At 32.2% G+C, this 7,428-nt stretch overlaps 1 pseudogene; it reads left to right on the top strand.

The window, feature by feature from the left end:
• The first annotated feature begins 1,595 nt into the window (after positions 1-1,595).
• Positions 1,596-4,187, top strand: LOC148568654 (uncharacterized; annotated as a pseudogene).
• Positions 4,188-7,428: the final 3,241 nt, after the last annotated feature.

Consider the following 7,428-nt stretch of genomic DNA (forward strand, 5'->3'; position numbering starts at 1 on the left):
TTCGTTCGCTAATTTCAAGTCGCTGATTAGCGGGTGAAATACATTTATTGCTAAGTTGTTGTAAGTTTAATTTCGCGAGCTACTTGGCAACTGCAATCTTGTTGCAAAACAAAAGCTATATCCTACCTATTTTGTAGCAAATTATTCGCTAATCTCGTTGAAAATCCGTCGAAGAGTTATAACAAATCCAAAGCCAATCGCAAAAATTTTAGAAGTAACTTGTCGCAATTGAGTCACCAATCAAAAGCTTATTTAGTGAGGAATTAGTGACCGCTTAACAACTAATAGATTTTTCTTACTTATTTCATGCTGTTATTAGTTTGTGAGAAAAAACGTTAGTCTTTATTCCGTCATTACTTTAATTAGCAGCTCACCTGGCACTATTGTGCCTATTCAGCCATTTTCAATTGAGTTTAAGAAATTAATTTTATATTTTTATTTTTAAAATTATAAATGTAGTATTAATAATTAAAAATAAATTATAAAAAAGATAAAATATGGGGAAGTATTTAACATGTAAAATCTATAAAATAAATAAATTTAAATTAAAAAATAAGATTGAAAAATATTAGGTTGTTATTATGTGTAACAAAATCAATATAAACACTTACTAATATTATTTAAAGATTAGTTACTTATAAATATTATTAAATTTATTTATTTTCTCAATCCTATTTAATTAGAAGTAAATTTAAAACTTTATATGCAAATTATTTTTTATCTTCGTCCATAATTCTAATAGATAAAAAATATATTTCTTCAATCTTATCTTAAACATCTTTAATTATCTTTAATTTTATTATTTTTTAAAATTATTAATTTTTATTTTGATTATATCATCTCATCATATTATACACTATCCTTTTCTCTTTTTATTCTTTATACATGTATCATTATTATTGTCTCTGATTAATATAACTGTCATTTTAAAAATTGGTCAAAAATATAATTATCAGTTAATTTTTCTTTCTTTTTTTTTTACAGTTACCTTTATATTTTACACATAACTTATATCCTTATTGTCTTCTTCATTATTCTACTAAGTACATGTAGTACTTTTTTTCTATCTTTTTTCTACTTAATGAAAAAAATAATGATAGAATGTGTATGGAGAATGAAAATAATGAAAATAAAAATTAAAAATTTCAAAAGAATAATGAAACTAATGATGATTTAAGATATTAAATATAAAATTAAAAAAATTTTAGCAATTAAAATTATGCGAAAAAAAAAGTTCTTTAAATTTAAATTTTTACATCTGCTTCAAATTAAATAAGAATGAGAAAATAAATAAATTTGTAAACATTTATAAATTTTTTATCTTGATTATTACATATAATAACAACGTAATGATTTTAATATTATACTTAAATTTATTCAAATTTTATCATTCTATATATTAGAAAAATTAAATAATTTATCAATTTTTATTTTTATTTTTATTTATTAATAATTTATTATTTACAAAATTTTTACTGATCTCAAATTTATTATTTAAAAGGCATAAAATTAATTTCCCAAAAATATTAGGAAAACAAAAAAATAAGATGGCAGAAATGGTGTCGTTCCAACCTAGGTTCCCCCTCTTGAGCTGAATGAGCACCAACCCTGAGCCTCAACGTCTCTTTTCCCTAGGCCTCGTTCTCGCCACTCTCTCCCTTAAGCTCTCTCACCTCTCTCACACCATTCTCATCTTTGGTGTCTCACATCTCTTTTGGTCTAGCACTCACCGTTTCGGACTCAAGGCCGTCGCGCTCTATGTCCTCACTGTCTCAAGCTTAGTCGCCGCCTTCCTGCGCTTGTTGTCGTCTTCTTGCTTCGGTTGTCAGGCAAGTTGGCCAGCTTTTTTCACCGTCACTGTCTCGCACCCAGTCGCACACCTTCTTTCCCATAATCATCACCACGAAAGAAACAGCAGGTCTCGGGGTCGCTCTTTGTCTCGTCATCCTCTCGTACTCAGAAGTGCGCCTTCCCTGCGCTCGTCGTCACTGACAGTAGAGGTAGCAGGCCCCGGTGGGCTGGTCTTTGTTCATCTTCTTACTTTAAGCCTTGCCGTCAGGTTCCTTTGCGCAATTCGATTTGCTGAGTTCCAATTAATTTTCCCTTTCTTTCTGTTCTGAAATGGTCACTTAAGTTTGTTCATTGCTAAAAGAACTTGTTACTAATTGAACTTGAATGCACTTTGATTTTTTTGTCAAAAGTTGAATTTGTTGCTGAAAGTTGAATGTGTGGCTGAAATTTGTTATTGGAACCTTTAACTTGTTGCTGTTCTGAAATGGTCACTTAAATTTGTTCATTGCTAAAAGAATTTGTTACTGATTGAACTTGAATGCACTTTGATTTTGTTGTTGAAAGTTGAATTTGTTGCTGAAAGTTGAATGTGTGGCTGAAATTTGTTGGAACCTTGAATTTTTTGCTTATCTAAAATGATCACTTAAATTTGTTCATTGCTGAAAGAATTTGTTACCGATTGAACTTGAATGCACTTTGATTTTGTTGTTGAAAGTTGAATTTGTTGCTGAAAGTTGAATGTGTGGCTGAATTTTGTTACTGAAACCTTGAATTTTTTGCTTATCTGAAATGATCACTTAAATTTGTTCATTTCTAAAAGAATTTGTTACTGATTGAACTTGAATGCACTTTGATTTTGTTGTTGAAAGTTGGATTTATTGCTGAAAGTTGAATGTATGGCTGAAATTTGTTACTGGAACCTTTAACTTGTTGCTGTTTTGAAATGATTACTTAAATTTGTTCATCATTAAAAGAATTTGTTACTGATTGAACTTGAGTATTTTGCTATCTTGCTTCATATTGTCATGAATTAAGTTCCTCTTTTCTTGCTGTAATGGTAGTTCTGTCAATCTCTTGGGTTCTTATTGTATTAAAAGATATCATTAGTTATTGATATTTTTTATTGAACTCAGTATATCTCCATACTTTTTAACCTCGTGATCTGAAGTTTTTGACATGAGATTAATGATACCCAATTGTTTTTGGTGTTTCTAATGCTTCAGATTATTTATGATTATTTTCTTCAAGCTTTATATATTATCTTTTTATGATTTATATCTTTTTTTTTCAAATTGAATGTATTATGTTTGTTACTTTATAACTTGTAGAAGGGGTTATTTAGTGTGATTGTGAATAAAAATATATTAATGAAATTTAGGAAAAATTATACACGAGACTATGTGCATTTATATGCATGTTAAACATTGGTATTACAACTAAAATGAAACCTTAGTCTAGATAATCTTGGCGCCCGATAGAAGTTGAATGTATCGAAGGCAAGGTTGCACTGGTCATCTAAGCGGGGAATTTAAGAAAGGTGTTGTGGAGTTCATAAATTTTGTAGAAAAAACTCGGCAATCATTGATAGTTTAGGTCGCATTCTTTGTCCGTACACAAAATGTAAGAACAGAATTAGGGATGGAATATTTTGGGTTGAAAAGCATTTGTGTGATTGTGGGTTTATGGAGGGTTATATAAACTGGACTGCTCATGGTGAGGAAAGATGGGTTGAATAGGATGCAATAAATATTACCCAAGAACATGAAGAGGAGAATACAAATCCATGCGTAGACATGGTTACTGATGCTACAGATGATAACTTAAACATAGTGGAAGGTTTAGAAGAGGATCCAAATCCATCCGTGTCGAAGTTTATAAGTTTCTGAGGAGTACAGACGAACCTTTGTGAGATGGCTGCACCAAGCATACAATATTGTCAGCTGTAACCCAGCTAGTGAACTTGAAATCAGAATTCAACATGAGTGAGAGCTGTTATAATCGAATGGTTACCATAATCAAGAGCATGCTCCCAGAATCAGAGAAGTTTCCAGTAGATTTCTACCAGTCAAAGACAATGATTCAAGAATTGGGATTAGGATATAGGAAAATTGATGCTTGTCATAATCACTACATGCTATATTATAAAAAAAACAAGTGACAAAACTAGTTATGTAGCCTGCACAATGTGTGGGGACCCACGATTTAAGCCAAAGGCAGGGGATACAACTAATAGCAGTAGGGATGTGCCATACTCAATATTGAGATATTTTTTTATTACTCCAAGGCTTCAACATTTGTTTATGTCTAAAACTACTACACAATATATGAAGTGGCATGTGGATGGAGTATGCCAAGATGAATCGGTGATCACACATCCAGCTGATGTTGATGGTTAGAAACAATTTGATGCCACCCATGAACTATTTGCCCAAGAATCTAGAAATGTTAGGCTTGGACTTTGCACCGATGGTTTTAATCTATTTTCTGTCTCGAAGACTCCATAATGTTGGCCTGTGTTTGTCACACCTTACAATCTTCCTCCAAGTATGTGCATGAGAAGAGAGTACATATTTCTCAGTCTTTTGTTCCCTGGACCAAAGTCTCCGAGAAAAAGATTAGATGTTTATCTTAGATCACTGATTGACGAGTTAAAGATTTTGTGGGACAATGGTGTTACTACTTATGATGCATGGGAAAAGAAAAATTTTAACACGAAGGCAGCATTATTGTGGACTATAAGCGATTTTTTGGTTTATGAAATGTTGTCTGGTTAGAGTACATACGGTCAAATTTCTTGTCCAATTTGCATGAAGAACACTAAATCGTTTCGACTACAACATGGCACTAAACCCTATTGGTTTGATTGTCATTGACAGTACTTGCCTAATGGTCATGCATTTCATCGTGATCGGTACTCTTTTAAAAATTCAACCGTGAAAACTCTTTTCCACCGAAACGAATGAGTGGATTTGAAATCCTAAATGAGTTGGACAAACTCGAGGAAGCTAACTTCGGGGCTAATCCGAGAGGAAAAAAGGGTGACTTTGTTACCATTCATAATTGGGTGAGAACAAGCATATTTTGGGAGTTGCCTTATTGGTCAACTGATTTGATAAGACACAATTTAGACATTATGCACAATAAAAAAATGTTTTTGACAACATCTTTAACACTGTTATGGATGTAAAAGGGCAAGACAAAAGACAACGTGAATGCAGGATAAGATTTGAAGCTAATATGCAAACGCTCTAACTTGGAGTTGGTATTCGAGAATGGAAAGTGTAAAAAACCAAAAGCCACATATGCCTTAGATTCTCAACAAAGGAGGATAGTATGTGAGTAGATAAAGCAATTAACATTTCCTAATGGTTATGCATCAAATATTTCACGATGTGTTAATCTAGCTGATGGGAAGATATATGGAATGAAGAGTCACGACAGTCATGTTTTCATGGAAAGACTAATTCCATTGGCATTTCGAGATGTGTTACTAAAATCCATATAGGGAGTGCTAACAAAGCTCAGCTTGTTCTTTAAAAAAATTTGTGTTACTGAAATACGCCCTAATGCTGTGGAGAAGGCAGAGAGTTCCATTATTGAAATGGTTTGTAAGCTAGAAAAAAATTTTTCGCCAGCTTTCTTTGATGTGATAGAGCATTTATTTATCTACATCCCCTATGAAGCTAAGGTTGGAAGACCTATGCAGTATCGATGGATGTATCCATTTGAAAGCCAAGGTATATGCTATACTTAAAACGAAAAGTTCGAAATAAGGCAAGAGTTGATGGGTTTATTTGTGAAGCATATATTTTGGAAGAAATTTCAAATTTTACTTCTATGTATTTTGAGTCAACAGTACAAACAAGGCGGACTCAAGTTCACAAGAACAATGACGGTGATTCAAATATGGGCGAATATCACTTGTCTATTTTTAGATACCGATACGTTTCCATCGGGCGAGGTTCAAAGAAATACTTAACTGCTGAAGAGCTTTATATCGCCCACACATACATTCTTGTCAACTATGAAGAAATAGAACCTTATCTCCAGTAAGTCAGAACTAGTGATTATATTCATCTTATATATACACTAATTTTACAATTAAATTAAATGTTACATTGATTACTTTATTTATTAAACAATTTGAGGATTCACTGAAAGAATTAGATTCAAATATCTTCGATGATGAAATACTAAATGCCTGTGATAAGGACTTCAGTAGATGGATAAAGAATCAAGTGAGTGATTTTTGAAATTAAATATTTATAACATTAAAATTCTTTTAAAGCAATAATGTATAACTTTCAATTGTTATTGTATTCATTTGTAAGTAGATATAGGTCACATTAAAAGTAAAATGGTTTAATAGATAGCCCATGGTCCTTTCAAGTCGTACAATGGCTTAAAAGTTAATGGTATATAGATTTCATACTAAGAATCACGACAAAAATAGAGCTACTATGAATAGTGGGGTATGTGTTAAAGGAAATATTTATGGAAAAAATGACTTAGACTACTACGGCATTCTTGAGGAGATATTGGAACTGTCATACTTGGGCTATGAAAATACTATATTTATCTTTCAATGCTGCTGGCTTGACCCAATTAGTAGAGTAAAAGTTGACGAGAGATATGGGTTAGTTGACATAAAGTATAAATCAAGACTACAATCAAACGAGCCGTTTGTTTTGGCTGAACAAGCACAAGAAGTATATTACACAAAATACCTACATAGTGGGTATAAGTCTAGTGGGGAATGGTGGGCAGCTTGTAAAGTTAGAGCCAAGCTCTTTATGAATGAAACTTTGCATGATCCAGATGAACATCCCAATGAGCAAGCTGATAGTAATGATTTTTATCAAGAAAGTGTATCTGAATTAAGAGTACAAAGTGTTGTTTTGGAAGATGAAGTTATTTCATTGTTCGATGCAAATGCTCCAATGGAAGAAGTAAATGTAGAAGAAATAAATTGACCAATGCACACTTTGCTCAATGATGAGTTCATCAATGATAACGAAGATTTTGACGGTGAAGATAGTGAAATGCTAGTTTCGAAGATGATAATGAAGACTATATGATGTAGATTCACAAGTTTTGTGTCTTTATGCATCTCATGAATAACGTTTTTTTCCCCTACTTAATTTGTTATGCATCCTGCAGATTATGTGAAGGAGGAGAGCTATTAGACAAAATCCTGTAAAGGTATCTGTCTTTCTTTCTTCTTCTTCCTCTATGTATGTGTAAATTCTTATGAGTTTCCAATATTTGGTTTCTGATGATGGAAATTTGGTATACACAGAACTGAGTTGAAGACAAAAAATTGTGCATGGCTAATAGATATCTCTCTATGTATATAGGGGTGGAAAATACAAGGAGAAAGATGCAAAGACTGTTTTGAGACAAATATTCTATGTTGTTGTGTTTTGCCATCTACAGGGTGTTGTGCATCGTAATCTTAAAAAAATTCGGATGCGTTCGATTTTGGTTTTGAAAAATGTAGCTAGTTTCATGTTTCTCTCCAGCTTTTGGCTAATAGAACAAACCCGTACCCGTTTTTTCCCCTCTTCCTCTTCCTTTATATTCTTAAAATAAGTTTGAAATTAAAGTTTCAGGATTCAATTATCTATTTTTGATTTG

The sequence above is a fragment of the Arachis ipaensis genome, chromosome B4 (assembly GCF_059453495.1).
Source record: "Arachis ipaensis isolate K30076 ecotype BB chromosome B4, ASM5945349v1, whole genome shotgun sequence".
In the NCBI taxonomy this organism is placed as follows: domain Eukaryota; kingdom Viridiplantae; phylum Streptophyta; class Magnoliopsida; order Fabales; family Fabaceae; genus Arachis; species Arachis ipaensis.